General features: G+C 36.5%; 1 long non-coding RNA gene across 2 annotated transcripts in view; it reads left to right on the plus strand.

Moving 5' to 3' along the window:
• The first annotated feature begins 907 nt into the window (after positions 1–907).
• Positions 908–21,244, plus strand: part of LOC133251715 (uncharacterized) — a 182,189-nt gene continuing 161,852 nt past the window's right edge. Inside the window, exon 1 of one of the 2 annotated variants that reach the window (XR_009737756.1) lies at positions 908–1,136. This is a non-coding gene — a long non-coding RNA (uncharacterized LOC133251715). The remainder of the gene's footprint in view (positions 1,137–21,244) is intronic. The other variant, XR_009737755.1, reaches the window with a different exon arrangement.

Here is a 21,244-nt window from a genome sequence, read left to right on the forward strand (position 1 = left end):
GAGTAAAACAAAGGGTCAATTTCCTACTAGACTTCATAAAACTTTGAGGGCAGTCTTATAATGCAAAAGAATGAAATGAAAGGAACCTGTGTGTTAAATCCTCAATCCCCCTTATACCACAGCTAACAAAATCCTTGCTGTCTGACATATAGTCAGGTAATGTGTGGATTCTTCCATGTGAGTGCTAACCGCTAAAGAAAAGCTCCTCCAATGTTAAATCAGTCTTTTCAATTTGTGCACACCCCCTATTGTGCAGAGAAATTAAGACACATGTACCATGATCTTAAATATGAGCACAAATGCAAGATCACCAAGGAATCTGAGAGAAATCTCTAACACTGACAGAGACCAAAGCAAAAAGTAAGAAAGTAAAATTGGAAGACATCATAGACTACATAGGAAACAACTTCCTGCTAAAATACTATTAAACATTTGTCCAGGAAGATTTTAAAAAGATCCTGCATTCATTAAACAGAAACTAGAAGTTACAGAAAAAGGGATAATTTGAGAACATGAAAAATATTTTGTAAATTATATAAAAAAATAATCCAAAGAAAGGTTGAGGAAGTTCTCTTAAAAAAAAAAAAGAGAGAGAGAGTAGGGAAAAGGAAAACAATAGAGAAAACAGTAGCAAAAGACAATTACTCAATAAATCGGACTAATGGGAAATTGGGAAAGAACAGATTAAATCGAAAGGAAGAATTAATTGAAGACATATTCAAAAATGTTTTCCAAATGTGAAGGACATGCATTTCTGGACACAAAGGCTCAATTTAATCCATCACAATATATGAAAATACACCCACATCAATTCATGACAGTAACGTTCGTGAACACAGATGAATATCCTAACAATTTCCAGCAAAAGTGGGGGTGGGAATCACATGTACAGTAGTCCTCTCTTTTCGTGGTTTTATTTTCTGCAATTTCAGCTACTCAGGGTCAACTATGGTTTAAAACTATTAGGTGGGAAATATCGGAAATGAACTGTCGAGGTTTTAAATCGCACAGCTGTTTTGAGCAGCGTGATGAAATCTCGCGTTGTCTCCCTTGCTATCGCTCTCTGGTCAGTTGCTCAGCAGCCATCTTCGCTCAGATCTACTGCTGAGGTATCGCTCTGACAGCCCTATGTTCAGGTAACTCTTATTTGACTTAGAAAGATGGTAACAATAACCCTGTATACGAGACAACAAAAGAGACACTGATGTATAGAACAGTCTTTTGGACTCTGGGAGAGGGAGAGGGTGGGATAATTTGGGAGAATGGCATTGAAACATGTATAATATCATATATGAAACGAGCCGCCAGTCCAGGTTCGATGCATGATACTGGACGCTTGGGGCTGGTGCGCTGGGATAACCCAGAGGGATGGTATGGAAGGGAGGAGGGAGGTGGGTTCAGGATGGGGAACACGTGTATACCTGTGGCAGATTCATGTTGATATATGGCAAAACCAATACAATATTGTAAAGTTAAAAAAAAAAATGGCCCCGAAGTGCAAGAATAGTGATGCCGACAATTTGCATATGCCAAAGAGAAGCTGTAAAGCACTTTCTTTAAGTGAAAAGTGAAAGCTGTTGACTTAATAAGGAGAGGGGAAAAAGAATCATATGCTGAGGTACTAAGATCTATGGTAAGAATGAATCTTCTATGCCTGAAATTGTGAAGAAGGAAAAAGAAAGTCGTGCTAGTTATGTTATGGCACCTCAAGCTGAAAGTCAAGGTCACGGTGTGTGTTAAAGGCTTAGTTAAGATGGGAAAGGCATTACATTTGATCTTTTGAGAGAGACTATATTTGCATAACTTTTATTGAAATATGTTGTTATAATTATTTCATTTTATTATTATTGTTGTTAATCTTGTGTGTGTGTGTGTGTGTTAGTCAGTCGTGCCGGACTCTTTGTGGGCTATAGCCCGCCGGACTCCTCAGTCCATAGAATTCTCCAGGCAAGAATACTGGACGGGGGTGCCATTCCCTTCTCTAGGGTTTCTTCCCAACTCAGAGATGGAACCCAGGTCTCCTGCATTGTAGGCAGATCCTTTACCATCTGAGCCACCAGGGAAGCCCTAATCTCATACTGTGCCTAATCTATACGTTAAACTTTATTGTGTGTACAGGAAATGTATAGGTATGTGTATATAGGAAAAACAGTATGTATAGGGTTTGGTACAGTGTGGTTTCAGGCATCCAGTGGGAGTCTTAGAAGGCGGTGCTACTGCACTTTGAACTTTTCATCCATATATCTGGAACACAGAGGACTTGTGGACTGTGAAGAAGGCTGAGCGCCGAAGAATTGATGCTTTTGAACTGTGGTGTTGGAGAAGACTCTTGAGAGTCCCTTGGACTGCAAGGAGATCCAACCAGTCCATTCTGAAGGAGATCAGCCCTGGGATTTCTTTGGAAGGAATGATGCTGAAGCTGAAACTCCAGTACTTTGGCCACCTCATGCGAAGAGTTGACTCCTTGGAAAAGACTCTGATGCTGGGAGGGATTGGGGGCAGGAGGAGAAGGGGACGACAGAGGATGAGATGGCTGGATGGCATCACTGACTCGATGGACGTGAGTCTCAGTGAACTCCAGGAGTTGGTGATGGATAGGGAGGCCTGGGGTGCTGCAATTCATGGGGTTGCAAAGAGTCGGACAAGACTGAGCGACTGATCTGATCTGATCTCATTAACAATTTTTTGCCTTTCTCGGGGTTAGACATCTTTTTCCTATGTTTCATTCTAGAAGTTTTATTACTTTAGATTCTACATTTAAACTAATGATCTTCAAGTTGATGTTTGCATACATATGAGGAAAATTCTTACAAGGTTTTTTTCTGATGCTGTGTTTCATCTTCTATAAGATTATTTGTTCATTTTCTTTAAGGAACTGATCTATTTTATGTTTTTTTTTTGATTTGCGTAAAATTGTTCATAATATTCCTTTATTATTCTGACCAGTTTGTTCTGTATCCTCACCTGAAATTGCTTTGTCAGGTTTTTTTTTTTTTCCTCATTTTTAGCCATTCTCTTAGGAGTATAATGATATCTCTCTATTGTTCTAATTTGCAATTTCCTATTAGTGAAATATTTAAGCACCTTTTTATATGATTATTTATTGTCTCTACATCTTGTTTGGTGAAGCAGTCCATGAAAAACTTTCATCCATTTTCTTTTTTTCTCTGTTTTGGAAATTCACCCATTTTCTAAGTTGATTGTTTTCTTATTTTTGAGCTTTCCATTTTTAAAAAATATTTATTTTGCTTATAAGTTCTTTAACATGTTTTCCAAATATTTTCTCTCATTCTGTGGCTTGTCTTTCATTTTATTAATGCTGTCTATCATAGTGCAGAAATTTTAATTTTAATTAAGTCCAACTCATTATTTTTTCTCCTCATGAATCATACTTTTCATATTGTATTTATAAATGCATTGGCATACCTAAGATAACTTAGAGTTTTTCCAGCACTTCTATAGGCAAAAACAAAACAAAAACAGGTTAAGAAAGCTATTCACCTGGAAACATGGGTCATTTCTTTTGGAAAATGAAGGATCATTCCGAGGTTAGACCTGGGAACCTTGAAGAACAATTCCATTGCAGCAGAATTTGTTCTGAATTAAAAAAATATGGTTGACCGGCTGCTTTTCAGAATCCTAATGGAGCAATAACTGCTATATACCTCGTATTATCTGCCATTTTGTGTGAAAATAGCTATTTTGTTGTCTTTGTCATTGTTTTAGCACTATGTTTTGGGCTTCTTGAAAGCGTTTATTTGCCTCTTAGATTTACTGGGCATTAGATCAAGAGAATTTGTACCTGAGGAGCTTCATTTGTATACCTAGACCTGATCTAGATGACACAATTACAGGCTTCATGTCTGAGCTGATGCCAGAATGGGTTGGTCCTTTGGTGATACTGGAAAGAAGGTAAATGAAACATGAATCATTAAGGGCTGTATCTCAATCAACAGCAAAATGCTGGTTTGTTGACCTCCAGGAGACATGCTTCTGGGTCTACACACAATGGTGTAGACTATCCCCTTGATTACGGCCTGGCACAATGATTTGTTTAACTAACAGGAAGTAGTCCCAGAAATACTGGTGCTATTAAATTAAGTCTTAAGAAAGAAGGTCTATGAGCTTCTGTTTTTGCTTGCTGGGGGAAAGCAGCCAACATATATTAATAATAAATATGTTACCTAGGAACACTGTGCTATGAAAACTTATTTACCGAAATTGATAGTCCTTTTACAAGAGGACTGAAACCCAGATCCAAATCCCAGGTGAGGTGTCACCCATCCCCAGAACCAATTTTCCAACTCTATGAGTGAATTCATTTTGTGGGTGGATTTTTCAGTTTTACCTGAGGCATCCCTATTACTGCCAAACAGAGGAAAGACAGGATATCTCCATGTAACCCTGAAAAGTTTGCATAATCATGAACAAACAACTAAAATGGTTGTGTTAATAAGCAACTGAGCATTGGTATAGTTTATAACATAGCAAGAGATAATCAAAACATTATTTTTAATTCTTTTTCTGTTCTATGTCTGTTTACCCATTTGGTGCTTGTAGAAAAGATTTCAAACTAGATAATTTCTCACTAAAATGTCATGTTACAAACAACTGAACACCTTATCCCTATCACTATTTATGATTAACAGATTATCTTACTCTGACACATATACATACACCAAATGTAGATAAAGATGTCTACATTTGGTGTAGATATATTTTGACAATTAAATATCTAATATTTACAAAATTACTTGTTGATTCAGTAGCAAATATGTAGGATAAAGTTAGGATGCTATGAGATTTTTTTTTAGAAAATAACAAATGACATTCAAAAGAATACAGAAGTGACAAAACAATCAGTTTTGCTACTTAAGAGTCAACCCATATTTATGCATGGTGGTTTGCTGGAAATAATTTGTCACCAGTATTTTTCAAAACAAAGCATCACATTACAGATTCATAGAGCTGACAGAGGTCTTTGAGAGTCCTTTTACATATCTATGCCTTTCTGAAGAACTATATATAACAGTCTCACCTTCTGCCAACCCAAGCAATTAAAATCCTTTAATAATCTCATTATGCAGAAGCTTACTGCTGTAATTTAAAATGACCTCATAGATTACTAACAGGTATTTTGAACATATTTATCATATATAATAAAAATTATTTGTGATTTTAGCAATATACTTTTTCATGGCAAGACACTGAAATGAAGAATTTGATTCTGTGTTATCTTTTCTATTTGTTCAATTTCTATATTATTAATTATTGGTTCCTCTGTGCTTATTAGGTTATGAAATAATAGAATCATTTACCTAAATTCAATACATATGGTGAACATTAGTTGAAGATATCTTTTTATAAAACAATGGGAAAAATATTCTCCTAGGTAAATAATGAATCCATGAGTGATGTCCTATTTAAAGTGCAATTCTAGATATCTCAGGCTTCCCTGGTGGCTTAGATGGATAAAAATGTACCTGGAATGCAAAGGCCCAGGCTGGACCCCTGGTTCTCTAGAGAAGGGAATGGCAACCCACTCCAGTATTCTTGCCTGGAGAATCCTATGGACAGAGAAGCTGGCTGGTGGGCTATAGTTCATGGGATCTCAAAGAGTCAGAAACAACTGAGCAACTAATACTCCTCCTCTTCCTCCTCCTCTTGATAGCTCAGAAGCACTATTTTTGGGCTTTTTCTATGGGAATATAAATACTTCTATTAACTTTACTCAACAAATCTCTGCCTAAATCTATTCCCAAATGTGCTATTTTGTAATTTCTTTATAGACCAGAAAGTGCACATCTCATAAATATTCAAATTAGCAAATTTTTAAAACGAGAATAGAACTATGTAGCCACCAATGAGATTAAGAACAAGAATGTGGCCTACTCCATTCACCTGTTGTGCCCCCTTCTTAACATGACCACCAACCCCATCTTCAAAAAGAAATCACTAGCTTAGTTTCTAACACTGTTATGGGCTATAAAATGCACCAAAGTAGAATCAACAATAAAGTACTCTTTTCTGTTGTGTTTCTTTTACTCAACATTATGTTTGTGAGATTCATCCATATTGTTTTATATAGTTATAATGTACTTTTTTCTGTTGCTGCATAGCATTCCATTTTGTGAATACAGCTTTTCCTTTCTATTTATTTTCTATTTTCCATTCTATGGTTAATAGTAGATATTTTTTGCTTTTAATAGTGTCACTATTAATTTTGATATATGATATTTTGTGATAGAAACTGTGCTTTTTCCTGGCATACACCAAGGAATGAAATTGCTAGTTCTACAACTTGTTGTCTGCCGGGGTCCAGCCCTGGTTGATCCAGGGAAATTCGAAGGAGAGACAGCTTTGGCGATCAGGATACGATAGCTTTAATTAAATATTAATTAGAGATATAAAGAGTAATAGAATGAGGGTAGCTCAGTAGGAAAATTCAGTGGAGAAAAGAGGCTGAATAGCTTTTTTACGTGGAAAGCTAATAATTCCAAGGCAAGGAATTTACGTCACCTGCGTAGGCCACAGGCGTCCTCCCGTTCTCGTGAAGGAGAGGAGACACTAAGGCCTCCCCGGTCAGATCGTAGAAGCCCAGGCATAATTAGTAGGCTTGATGAGCCTCCGCATTCCAGATAATTCAGCCAGAAGGTGAGAGAACGAGCGACATGGGGAGACCAGTCTTTCGAGGAACTGATCCCATTTTTTATTTTTCCAGGGTCTGTTTTTATACACTGAGATGTATTACAAAAGTCAAGGGGGTCAGCAGTCCTGACTTTTATTAAAGTCAGGTGCTTCATACAAATGTATACAGAGGTCTTAGGGGTGTTACATCATCTTAAGGCCAGGGGGTCCTGCTGACAATTTATGACCCTCTCCTTATGACGGTGGTCAGTCAACCAGAACACTTATTTCTCCAGGGGTGATTATTTTTGAAACAGACACCACCTTCCGAAGGTACCAGATAAAGTTACATTCCTATAGGGTGAGGGTGTAGTGGGTTTTGATTAAGGAAAGAATTTGCTTAGCCTAAGGTCTAACGTGATTAATATCAAAGGTTAATACTTATTTCCTCTATATATTCATTAATGTGTATAAGGGCAGGGGATGTGGAGACTTAGCTGCGAACATTGGCTCAACAAATGAAAAACCCTTCACCAATACAGTTTCTAATCAGCCCACTATACTTATACTAATAGTTTTCTAACTTCTCAAAAGAACCTGTTTTTAGAAGGTTTAAAGCATCTCCTGCCTCTCATGGTTGAGAGGCTGTGAGCAATCACATGTGGCCAGACAAGCCTGTCAGGCAGGCTAGAGAACCTTCAGAGGAGTTTGTAGGTTGAAACACTCCTATCACACCCAGGAATTATTATTAACTGGAGCTCTAAGTTAACTCCTTCTCCGAAAGAGGTGGTGGGGGACAGCCCCCATAAAGTCAGAGGTGTAGGTGAGAGCACAAAGTAGTAAAGTAGGCAGACTCTGGTTTTGGGGTAGATGCTCGAGAATTTCCAGGGGGTCTCCTGAGGCTCAATCCCGCCTTTGCGTATGTCGAGCCTCCTTCCTCATGACCTTTGCCCGGGTGGAGGTCCTCACGCAGGCTCCCAGCAGTTGTCTCTATAGTGTGGTTTTATTTATGGTAGGTTTGATATTTGGCAGTATGAGTTCTTCAACTTTGTTGTGCTTCCTAAAGACTGCCTTGACAATTTTTTGCCTTTAATATTTCCACATATATTTTAAATTAGTTTGTTAATGTCAATGAAGAAAATATGCTGAGATTTGATTAGAATGGCTTTGTATCTGAAGATCAATTTTGAGAGTGTTGATATCATATTACTAAATCTTCCAATTTATAGATTGGTATGTTCTTTCATTTATTTAATTGTCCTCTAATTTTTCTCAATATTTTGCAATTTTTAAGTATAACATCTTACGCTTGCTTGCCATACTTATTCAGAAGAATACAATGTTTTTGACATTATTATATATAGTATTTTATATGTTTTATATTTCTTATCAGATCAGATCAGATCAGTCGCTCAGTCGTGTCTGACTCTTTGTGACCCCATCAATCGCCTCACGCCAGGCCTCCCTGTCCATCACCAACTCCTGGAGTTCACTCAAACTCATGTCCATCGAGTCAGTGATGCCATCCAACCATTGCATCCTCTGTCGTCCCCTTCTCCTCCTGCCCCCAATCCCTCCCAGCATCAGAGTCTTTTCCAATGAGTCAACTCTTCGCATGAGGTGGCCAAAGTACTGGAGTTTCAGCTTTAGCATCATCCCTTCCAAAGAAATCCCAGGGCTGATCTCCTTCAGAATGGACTGGTTGGATCTCCTTGCAGTCCAAGGGACTCTCAAGAGTCTTCTCCAACACCACAGTTCAAAAGCATCAATTCTTTGGCGCTCAGCTTTCTTCACAGTCCAACTTTCACATCCATACATGACCACTGAAAAAACCATAGCCTTGACTAGACGAACCTTTGTTGGCAAAGTAATGTCTCTGCTTTTGAATATGCTATCTAGGTTGGTCATAACTTTCCTTCCAAGGAGTAAGCGTCTTTTAATTTCATGGCTGCAATCACCATCTGCAGTGATATTGGAGCCCAGAAAAATAAAGTCTGACACTGTTTCCACTGTTTCCCCATCTATTTCCCATGAAGTGATGGGACTGGATGCCATGATCTTCGTTTTCTGAATGTTGAGCTTTAAGCCAACTTTTTCACTCTCAACTTTCACTTTCATCAAGAGGCTTTTTAGTTCCTCTTCACTTTCTGTCATAAGGGTGATGTCATCTGCATATCTGAGGTTATTGATATTTCTCCTGGCAGTCTTGATTCCAGCTTGTGTTTCTTCCAGCCCAGCATTTTTCATGATGTACTTTGCACAGAAGTTAAATAAGCAGGGTGACAATATACAGCCTTGACATCCTCCTTTTCCTATTTGGAACCAGTCTGTTGTTCCATGTCCAGTTCTAACTGTTGCTTCCTGACCTGCATGCAGATTTCTCAAGAGGCAGGTCAGGTGGTCTGGTATTCCTATCTCTTTCAGAATTTTCCACAGTTTATTGTGATCCACACAGTCAAAGGCTTTGGCATAGTCAATAAAGCAGAAATAGATGTTTTTCTGGAACTCTCTTGCTTTTTCCATGATCCAACGGATGTTGGCAGTTTGATCTCTGGTTCCTCTGCCTTTTCTAAAACCAGCTTGAACATCTGGAAGTTCACGGTTCACATATTGCTGAAGCCTGGCTTGGAAAATTTTAAGCATTACTTTAGTAGCGTGTGAGATGAGTGCAATTGTGCGGTAGTTTGAGCATTCTTTGGCATTGCCTTTCTTTGGGATTGGAATGAAAACTGCCCTTTTCCAGTCCTGTGGCCACTGCTGAGTTTTCCAAATTTGCTGGTATATTGAGTGCCGCACTTTCACAGCATTCTTATACATATATGGAAATAAATTAATGATTATCCAACTTTGCTAAATTAATCCTGAACTTCATTACTGTATAGATAATTTTGTGTTTACTATGTACAAAGCCTCAAATAACAAGAGCTTTTCCTTTTACAAAATGCCTTTTTGTTTCCCTTATTTTGTTTTTTACATCTCAAATATTTATAGTCTCTTTTAGTCTAAGCTGTAACACTTCTGCAGTTCAGCTATCTCATTATTATGTGGTATTTCAGTAAATTTGATTTCTGTTTACTCTGTGTCAAAAACCACAAGTGCAATTTTCTTCTATAATCTCTCTCTCCACTCTACTAACCTTTCTGTATGGAATTACAGGTACATTGGGCATATAGCCTCTCAGTTCTTCTATAATCTCTTTGAAGAGCTTAAAGAATTGACTAGTTAGTGAAATAATTCTTTGAGAGGTTTTAACAATAAAGTTAAAAGCATTACTTGTTTTTGCTCTGAGGCTTTCTTTTTATAGCAGTACACTGGATTTCATCTTTATCCCAAAGCTGTGTTCATGACAAGTTTAATTTGATGAGAAGCATTTAAATATTTTTAATGCTAAAATTTCAGAAACTAATAAACTTTCTATTTTACACTGATTAATTTGCAGATAGAACTTATTTTTTTTCCTGTAATACTTTACACATCAGATAATAAAAGTCAAACCTCATCCAGTATTTGGCCTCAAAACTTACTTGTCCATTGGCACAAGTTTATTAAATACATTTTTATTCCTTCCAATTTGTCACAGGAAATATTTTAACTAAAAGTTTCACTACTGTCATATGTAATGGCACCAAAAAATAGCCACCAAATACAAGTAACCATTTGGCAGTTTCTCATAACAGTTTCCTTTTACTTCCTACCCAGTTGCAAAGCTAATATTTGTTTACTGAAGTATCTCATTTCTTGGTGCTAAATCTTCTTTATAAATTTGTTGCTGCAAAAGTAGCCTATAAAATAAACAACTTCATATATCACAATTACAAAACAAGTATATTTCATTCACAGGTCTGCAGAAGGCTAGGGGATCAGTCAATCAAGACAGATCATGAGATTCTATGCTTAGGCTATGTATTGATTAGACTTAGGTTAGTGCTGAAGTTTAGGGTTTAGAACTGCTCTATTAGAATTCTTATAACTCATAATAAATGCAAACTATTTTAATGAGAAAAATTATGAATGTACAGTTATACAGTTATCCAAATTTATATACAAATGGTTAATAGGCATATGAAAAGATGCTCACCATTGTTAGTCATCAAGTAAAGACAAACTACTAACATATGTAAAATAAAACAGAATCCAACAACATATTTAAAAAGATCATACATCGTGACCAAGTGGGTTTTATCCCAGTGATGCAAGGATTCTTCAATATTTGCAAATAATCAATGTGATACACCATGTTAACCAACTGAGAGATAAAAACCATATGATTATCTCAGTAGTTGCAGAGAAAGCCTTTGACAAAATTCAACACCGATTTATGATAAAAACTCTCCAGAAAGCAGGCATAAAAGGAACATACCTAAACATAATAAGCCATTTATGATAAACCCATAGCAAACATTGTCCTCAGTGATGAAAAATTGAAAGCATTTCCTCTAAAGTCAGGAACAAGACAAGGGTGCCCACCCTCACCACTACTATTCAACATAGTTTTGGAAGTTGTAGCCACACCAATAAGAGAAGAAATAGAAATAAAAGGAATCCAGATTGGAAAAAAAAAAAAAAGAAGTAAAACACCCACTGTTTGCAGATGACATGATCCTCTAAATAGAAAACCCTAAAGACACCACCAGAAAATTATCAGAGCTAATTAATGAATATAGTAAAGTTTCAGGATATAAAATTAATACACCAAAATTCCTTGCATTACTATACATTAAAGATGAGAAAACAGAAAATTTAAGGGAACAATCCCATTCACCATTGCAACGAAAAGAATAAAATACTTAGGACTAAATTTACCTTTGCCAACAAAGGTACGTCTAGTCAAGGCTATGGTTTTTCCTGTGGTCATGTATGGATGTCACAGTTGGACTGTGAAGAAGGCTGAGTGCCAAAGAATTGATGCTTTTGAACTGTGGTGTTGGAGAAGACTCTTGAGAGTCCCTTGGACTTTAAGGAGATCCAACCAGTCCATTCTGAAGGAGATCAGCCCTGGGTGTTCTTTGGAAGGAATGATGCTAAAGCTGAAACTCCAGTACTTTGGCCACCTCATGTAAAGAGTTGACTCATTGGAAAAGACTCTGATGCTGGGAAGGATGAGGGCAAGAGGAGAAGGGGACGACAGAGGATGAGATGGCTGGATGGCATCACTGACTCGATGGACGTGAGTCTGTGTGAACTCTGGGAGTTGGTGATGGACAGGGAGGCCAGGCGTGCTGCGATTCATGGGGTCACAAAGAGTCGGACACGACTGAGCGACTGATCTGATCTGAAAGAAACAGAAGTCTTATATATAGAAATCTATAAAACACTAATGAAAGAAATTGAAGATGACACAAATAGATGGACAAATATACCATGTTCATGGATTGGAAGAATCCATGTAGTAAATGAGTATACCACCCAAAGCAATCTCTAGATTCAATACAATTCCTATCAAGCTACCAATGGTATTTTTCACAGAACTAGAACAAATAATTTCACAATTTGTATGGAAACACACACAAAAAAAACCTATAATAGCCAAATCAATCTGAGGAAGAAGAATGGAACTGGAGGAATCAACCTGCCTTATATCAGACTATACTACAAAGCTACAGTCATCAAGACAGTATGGTACTGACACAAAAATAGAAATATAGATCAATGGAACAAAATAGAAAGCCCAGAGATCAATCCATGCACCTATGGACACCTTATGTTTGACAAGGGAGCAAAAATATACAATGGAAAAAAGACAATCTCTTAACAAGTGGTGCTAGGAAAACTGGCCAGCCACCTGTAAAAGAATGAAACTAGAACACTTACTAACACCATACACAAAAATAAACTCAAAATGCACTACAGATCTAAATGTAGGACCAGAAACTATAAAACTCCTAGAGGAAAACTAGTTAGAACACTCTCTGACATAAATCACAGCAAGGTCCTCTATGACCCACACCCCAGAGTAATGGAAATAAAAGCAAAAATAAACAAATGGAACCTAATTAAACTTAAAAGCTTTTACACAACAAAGGAAACTATAAGCAAGGTGAAAAGATGGCCTGCAGAATGGGAGAAAATAGTAGCAAACAAAACAATGGACAAAGAATAAACTTCCAAAATATACAAACAGTTCATGCAGCTCAATACCAGAAAAATAAATGACCCAATCAAAAAATGGGCCAGAGAACTAAACAAACATTTCTCCAAAGAGGACATGCAGATGGCTAACAAACACATGAAAAGATGCTCAACATCATGCATTATCAGAGAAATGCAAATCAAAACCACAGTGAAGTACCATCTTACACTGGTCAGAATGGCTGCCATCAAAAAGTCTACAAACAATAAATGCTGGAGAGGGTGTGGAGGAAAGGGAACCCTCTTACACTGTTGGTGGGAATGCAAACTAGTAGGGACACTATAGAGAACAAGGTGGAGATTCCTTTAAAAACTGGAAATAGAACTGCCATGTGACCCAGCAATCCTATTACTGGGCATACACACCAAGGAAACCAGAATTGAAAGAGACGCATGTACCCCAATGTTCATCACAGCACTGTTTACAGTATCTAGGACATGAAAGCAACTTAGATGTCCATCAGCAGATGAATGGATAAGAAAGCTGTGGTACATATGCACAATGGAATATTACTCAGCTATTAAAAATAACACATTTGAGTCCATTCTAATGAGGTGGATGAAACCAGAGCCTATTATACAGAGTGAAGTAAGTCAGAAAGAAAAACAATATAGTATATTAATGTATATATATGGAATTTGGAAAGATGGTAACAACGACCCTATATGCAAGACAGCAAAAGAGACACAGATGTAAAGAAGAGACTTTTAGACTCTGTGGAAGAAGGTGAGGGTGGGATGAATTGAGAGAATAGCATTAAAAAATGTTTATTACCATATGTGAAATTGATCACCAGTCCAGGTTTGATGCATGAGACAGGGTGCTCAGGGCTGGTGCACTGGGACAACCCAGAGGGGTGGGATGGGGAGGGAGGTGGGAGGGGGTTTGGGGACTTGGGGACACATGTATACCCATGGGTGTTTCGTGTCGATGCATGGCAGAAACCACCACACTATTGTAAAGTAATTAGCCTTCAATTAATTAAAAAATAGATAGCCAGTGGGAATTTGCTGTATTACTCAGGGAACTCAAACTGGGGCTCTGTGACAGCCTAAAGATGCGGATAGGGTGGGAGGTGGGAAGGAGACTCGAGAGAGGGGACATATATATATATATCTATAACTGATCCATGTTGACATATGGCAGAAACAACACAATATTGTAATTATCCTCAGTTTAAAATAAATTAAAAAAAAGACAAACTGAGATCACAGTGTGATACCACTATACTCTATGATGGGTAAAATTAAAAATATATATATTATCAAGTGTTAATGGAGTTCTCCAATATTGCTGGTGAAAATATTTATAAAAACAGAAAAGTACTTTAGTAAACAGTTTGACAGTTTCTTATAGCTTAATGTGCAGTTTCTCCTTAAACTAGAAGTTCTGTGATGCACGTTCTAGGGCTTGCTCACATAGGCATCACAAGAGCTTTCTGTGCATATCTATTCTTGACTCTGCCTTCAGGGTGTAATATTTGTAGTGTGAAATCATTGTGATAAAAATATTTACACTGTGGCAATCAGCAAACACTACAAATCCAGGTTTTCTCCGTGGTCTTCCAGAAAGCTAGCTATTAAACATTTACATCATGCAAATCCACTCTTAGGTATTTACATAAGAAATTAAAACATATCCACAAAGGTTGTGCACAAATATGTATAGTACATTATTAATAAAATATTAAACATATAAAGAAGCTAAATGTCCTTAAAAAGGTAAATCGATAAACAAAATGTGGCACAGTATTCTGCAATAACAAGTGTCATAGAATACTGATGTAGAATTTAGCAGTAATAATCAGTGGCTGAATGTACATGCAACAACATGGATCAACCTAAAACCATTACAAATTAGAAAACCCAGACACTAAGACTATATACTCTATTTGTCCACTTATATGGCATTCTAGAAAAGATAAAATTATAGGAATGTAAATAAGAATAGTAGTTGCTAAGGGCCAGGCCTTGGAGGAATTGACTCTAAAGAGTCCCCAAAACTTTTTGAGGCAAATGAAATTTTACAGATTTTAGTGTAATTTACATGCCTATATACACTTTGTTAAAGATCATAAAACTCTACTCTAAAATGCTATATTTTATTATGAGTAGATAATATTTAGATTAAGAAAATATTTAAAAAATTTAGCACAGTCTAATTTTGGGAATTTAAACAATGAATTTGCCTTGCATACCTGAAAAAATTATAATTTATACACAGGTGGAAAAAATGGTAAAGAGAGGGAATTATCTAGGTAATTTACAATAAGGAATTACAGAAATAAGATAACATTTTAAAATGTAATTAAATTTTAAACTGGCCCTTAAAATATAATTATTTCTGCATATGCTTATTTATATGTGGAAAATATTTTAATTCTATCTATAAATATACACAAATGACCAAATGATCTTTTAATTTGATCTACACCAAAGCATGACTCTGTAATTTAGGAAAAAGCTTTTACTATTAATTTTTATACGGCCCTGCATATTAAAAGGGAATTAATTTGAGAAATAACACTTTCTTCTTTACATGAAAATAGTTCCAATGTCACAAAATTATGGAAAGTTCAGTCAATATTTGTATAATAAATCATGTACTTAAATGAACTCTTAAAATGTATTCCTAAGTTCATATTCTTCTTAGTAAAGATATGGAAGAACATGTAAAAAATCAATATTGAACATAAATGTATCAGTATATTTTTGAAAGCAGTTCTTATACTGCAACAGATGCAATAAGGCATAAAGAAAGTCCTCAAACCATGATGGAATTGTCTTTTGATCTATTTTCAAATTATCAACTATACAATCATTATTACATAATCAGCATAATGATATTTACTTACTTTAGCAACAGTGACTATTGGGAATCTAAGTGTTTTGTAAATTATCTTTTTCCTTTAGAAATACATAAATACTATTTTTGAAGCTATCTTTTTAGTTACACTATTGGAATTGTTATAATAATCTTAGGTTAGTGATTCAACTGTTGTATGGAGTTTGATATAGTCTAAAATAAAAATGAAATAAAAATATAGTAAGAGTCCCAGGAAAATCTAATCAACCCTTACTTTAAAACCTTCCATAACTCCTAAGCTTTGTAATAAACTTTTCCATTTGTGACACCCCATTAGCATAAGTTAATATATCATCTTCTCAATGAGATTTCTAAAAACAGCTCATTTATTTTCCATTACTGCTATTGTTGGCATATTAATACCCCTTACACTTTTTGGCTTTTCCACAGCACTTATTCCATTGGAATACAATAAATATATTTAAGTGTGTATATTTTTGTATTTATGTAACTATGTATTTATGTAACTATGTGAAAAGAAGGGAAGCGAAAAGCAAAGGGGAAACGGAAAAATATACCCATTTGAATGCAGAGTTCCAAAGAATAGCAGGAGAGATAAGAAAGTCTTCAGCAGCGATCAATATAAAGAAATAGATGAAAACAATAGAATGAGAAAGACTAGAGACCTCTTCAAGAAAATTAGAGACCAAGGGAACATTTTATACAAAGATGTGCTCAATAGGGACAGAAATGGTAGGGACCTAACAGAAGCAGAAGATATTAAGAAGAGGTGGCAAGAATACACAGAACTGTACAATAAGGATCTTCACGACCCAGATAATCACGATGGTGTGATCACTCATCTAGAGCCAGACATCCTGGAATGTGAAGTCAAATGGGCCTTAGAAAGCAGCACTACAAACAAAGCTAGTGGAGGTGATGGCATTCCAGTTGAGCTATTTCAAATCCTGAAAGATGATGCTGTGAAAGTGCTGCACTCAATATGCCAGCAAATTTGGAAAACTCAGCAGTGGCCACAGGACTGGAAAAGGTCAGTTTTCATTCCAATCCCAAAGAAAGGCAAAGCCAAAGAATGCTCAAACTACTGCACAATTGCACTCATCTCACACGCTAGTAAAGTAATGCTCAAAATTCTCCAAGCCAGGCTTCAGCAGTACATGAACTGTGAACTTCCAGATGTTCAAGCTGGTTTTAGAAATGGCAGAGGAACAAGAGATCAAATAGCCAACATCTGCTGGATCATGGAAAAAGCAAGAGAGTTCCAGAAAAACATCTATTTCTGCTTTATTGACTATGCCAAAGCCTTTGACTGAGTGGATCACAATAAACTGTGGACAATTCTGAAAGAGATGGGAATACCAGACCACCTGACCTGCCTCTTGATAAATCTGCATGCAGGTCAGGAAGCAAAAGGTAGAACTGGACATGAAACAACAGACTGGTTCCAAATAGGAAAAGGAGTACTTCAAGGCTGTATATTGTCACCCAGCTTATTTAACTTATATACAGAGTACATCATGAGAAATGCTGGACTGGAGGAAATACAAGCTGGAATCAAGATTGCTGGGAGAAATATCAATAACCTCAGATATGCAGATGACACCACCCTTGTGGCAGAAAGTGAAGAAGAACTAAAGAGCCTCTCGATGAAAGTGAAAGAGGAGAGTGAAAAATTTGGCTTAAAGCTCAACATTCAGAAACGAAGATCATGGCATCTGGTCCCATCACTTCATGGGAAATAGATGGGGAAACAGTGGAAACACAGGCTGACTTTATTTTTCTGGACTCCAAAATCACTGCAGATGGTCATTGCAGCCATGGAATTAAAAGATGCTTACTCCTTGGAAGGAAAGTTATGACCAACCTAAAGAGCATATTAAAAAGCAGAGACATTATTTTGCCAACAAAGTTCCTCTAGTCAAGGCTATGGTTTTTCCAGTGGTCATGTATGGATGTGAGAGTTGGACTATAAAGAAAGCTGAGTGCCAAAGAATTGATGCTTTTGAACTGCGGTGTTGGAGAAGACTCTTGAGAGTCCTTTAGACTGCAAGGAGATCCAGTCAGTCCATCCTAAAGGAGATCAGTCCTGACTGTTCATTGGATCTACTGATGTTGAAGCTGAAACTCCAATACTTTGGCTACCTGATGGGAAGAGTTTACTCAATGAAAATTACCCTGATTCTGGGAAAGATTGAGGGCAGGAGGATAAGGGGCCAACAGAGGATGAAATGGTTGGATGGCATCACCAACTCAATGGACATGGCTTTAGGTGGACTCTGGGATTTGGTGATGGACAGGGAGGCCTGCCGTGCTGCGGTTCACGGGGTTGCAAAGAGTCAGACACGACTGAGTGACTGAACTGAACTAAATTATGTAAGCATATGTCTGTATATAGGTATATAGGTAGGTATTTATTTGGATTACTTTTTTATCTGGACACTTTCACTAGAATTCAAACTAATACAATGCAAATATTTTGTCTCTTTTCCTCACTAATAATTCTTCAGTTCCCAAAACAGTTTATAACATATAGTTGGTGTATAAGAAATAATAGTAAAATGAATGAATGAAGAATGTACGTAAGTCTTTTCTTTTATGTATGTCCCAAAATTACCTGATAATAACCCCTATGTCTTTTCTTTTAATTCACCTTCACATCAATAAAATTAAATTCCTCACAAAGGTAAAATTACTTAGGATAGTCACCATTTCATAACGGGCCACATAAAAATCTTAAAAATACAGTGGGGTTAGACTATTGGTGTTTAATGGTAATATACAGAGAAGATGAGAAATGAGATGAAGGGTGTAGTAAGAATAAATTTCAGAATCTGTAGCAATTTGGGGAAGGTGGCACACTAGGAGAGAGCATGGAAGCTCCAAGCCCTTTCCCCTCACCTTGCCCAGTGTGTCTCTATCTGGATGTTCCTGAGTTACATGCTTTTAAAATAGATCAGTAACCTTGTGACTAAATGGATTTCTTGAGTTCTGTGAACCACTCTAGAAAATTAATCAAACCTGAAGAGACTGTGGCAAGAACCTCCAATCTAAAATCAGTCAGAGAACTAATAAATGAATTAAGCAAGGTAGCAGGATACAAGATTAACATACAGAAATCAGTTGCATCTCATTATACTAACAATGGAATATCAAAAAGTGAATGTAAAAAAAAATCCATTTAAAAATTGCATCAAAAAAAATATCAGTATAAAAGTGCCAAACCTGCCCTCTTTTAAATAAAAAATCAAAAAGGCCACTCCCAGGTAAAATCCAGGGGAAAAAGTCATCTAAGTTTACCATGCAGTTGTTTACCAAAAATAAAGGAGGAGAGTCTTAACTTTTACTCTTGGATTTAAGTCAAGGTACTGTATAGACATTATATAAAATCAGTATGGAAGTTCAATGTTGCTTTTCTTGCTCAGTGGTTTTGAAGAAATTAAGTAGTTCCAGTGTGATTTTTTTTCCTTCATTTTTTAAACTGCATTCCTGTGGCCACCTAAGGCATGCCTGTATGTATTGGCTATTACAGTATTTTGAAAAGTGTTCAGGACATTTCTTTAAATTGTGTACAACCCAAAATGTTGGTGTTTTGTATGGATCACAAGTGCAACATTCCTTAATAATTTCTGTTATTTGTCACAATTGTTATTTAAAGAACAAAGTATGTATTGCATGAAAACATTATGACCTATTTCTCTTAGTTTAAATAAACTCCAAGGTAACCGGACTTATAAAAAAAAAATAAATAAATAAACTTAAGAACCAACCAAACCAAGGAAGTGAAGGACTTACATGCTAAGAACTATAAATCACTGATGAAGGAAATTGAAGATGATTGAAAGAAATGGAAAGATACTCCGTGCTCTTGGATTGTAAGAGTTAATATTGTTAAAATGGCTATACTACTCAAAGCAATCTACAGTTTTAAATGTGATCCCTATCAAATTACCCTTGACATTTTTCACAGAACTAGAACAAATTGTCCTAAAATTTATCTGGAGCAGTAGAAAACCCAGGATTAACAACAGCAATCCTGAGGAAAAAGAATGAAGCTGAAAGTATAACCCTTTAAGACTTCAACAACTACCAAGCTACAGGAATTAAAACAGTGTGGTATTGGCACAAAAACAGACATATGGTTCAATGGGACAGAACAGAGACCCCAGAAATAAACCCACACACAATCAATTAATCTTCAAAAAAGGAGGCAAGAATTTATAGTGGAGAAAAGACAGTCTCTTCAGCCAAGTGGTGTTGGAAAAGCTGGACAGCCACAAATAAATCAGTGAAGTTAGAACACACCTTCACACTGTACACAAAAATAAACTCAAAGTGGCTTAAAGACTTAAACACAAGACATGATACCATAAAACTTCTAGAAGAGAACATAGGCAAAGCATTCTCTAACAAAAGTTGTATTAATGTTTTCAAAGGTCAGTCTCCCAAGGCAATAGACATAAAAGCAAAACTAAACAAAAGGGACCTAATCAAACTCACAAGCTTTTGCACAGCAAAGGAAACCATAAAAAATGAAAAAGGAAACCTACAGAATGGGATAAAATATTTGCAAGGATGTGACTGACAAGTGCTTAATTTCCAAAATATACAACTCTACAACAAATAAACAACCTAATCAAAAATGGACAGAAGACCTAAATAGACATTTCTCCAAGAACATGCAGACAGCCAAGGCATATGAAAAGATGCTGAACATCACAAATTATTACAGAAATGCATATCAAAACTACAAGTTATGACCTCACACTGATAACAATCGTCATGATTAAAACAATCTACAAATGACAAATGCTGGAAAGAGTGTAGAGAAATGGGAACCCTCCTACATTGTTGGTGGGGATGTAAATTGGTGCAGCCACTATGGAAAGCTGTACGGATGTTCTTCAGAAAACTAAAAACTACCTTATGATCCAGCAAGCTCACTCCTAGGCGTATATCCAGATAAAACTATAATGATACACGCCTGCCAATGTTCATAGCAGCACTATTCTCAATAGCCAAGACATGGAAACAACCCAAATGTCCATCAACAGGTGAATAGATAGAGAAGATGTAGTTTATATGCACAGTGGAATGTGACTCAGATATAGAAAAGAGTGAAATGCCTTTTGCTGCAACATGGATGGAACTACAGATTGACATACTATGTAAAGTAAGTCAAAAAAAGACAAATACCATATGCTATATCACTTATGTGTGGAATCTAAAATATGACACAAATTAACTTTTCTATAAAATGGAAATGGACTCAGAGACGTAGAGAACAGGTTTGTGATTGCCAAGGGGAAGGCACTGTGGGGGAGGGATAGACAGGGAGTTTGGGGTTAGAGGATGAGGTATCGTATGCATAGAATTGATAGAAATCAGGCCCTTTACTGCGTAGCACAGGGAACTATATTGAATATACTATGATAAACCATAATGGAAAAGAGTATTAAAAAGAATGTGTAATCTGTGATTCAGATTATCATTTGAATCATTGCAAATGAACTATACTTCAACAAAATAAATTTCTAAAACAAGAGAAAGAGAACCAAAAAAAAAAACAAAACAAAAAAAACCCATCAGTAAGAAGCACAGGTGAAAATTTGGGCTTGTGATTGCACCCCAAGTCGGAAGAGGGTACATTGGAACCTCCACTCC

This window comes from Bos javanicus, chromosome 7 (genome assembly GCF_032452875.1).
Source record: "Bos javanicus breed banteng chromosome 7, ARS-OSU_banteng_1.0, whole genome shotgun sequence".
In the NCBI taxonomy this organism is placed as follows: domain Eukaryota; kingdom Metazoa; phylum Chordata; class Mammalia; order Artiodactyla; family Bovidae; genus Bos; species Bos javanicus.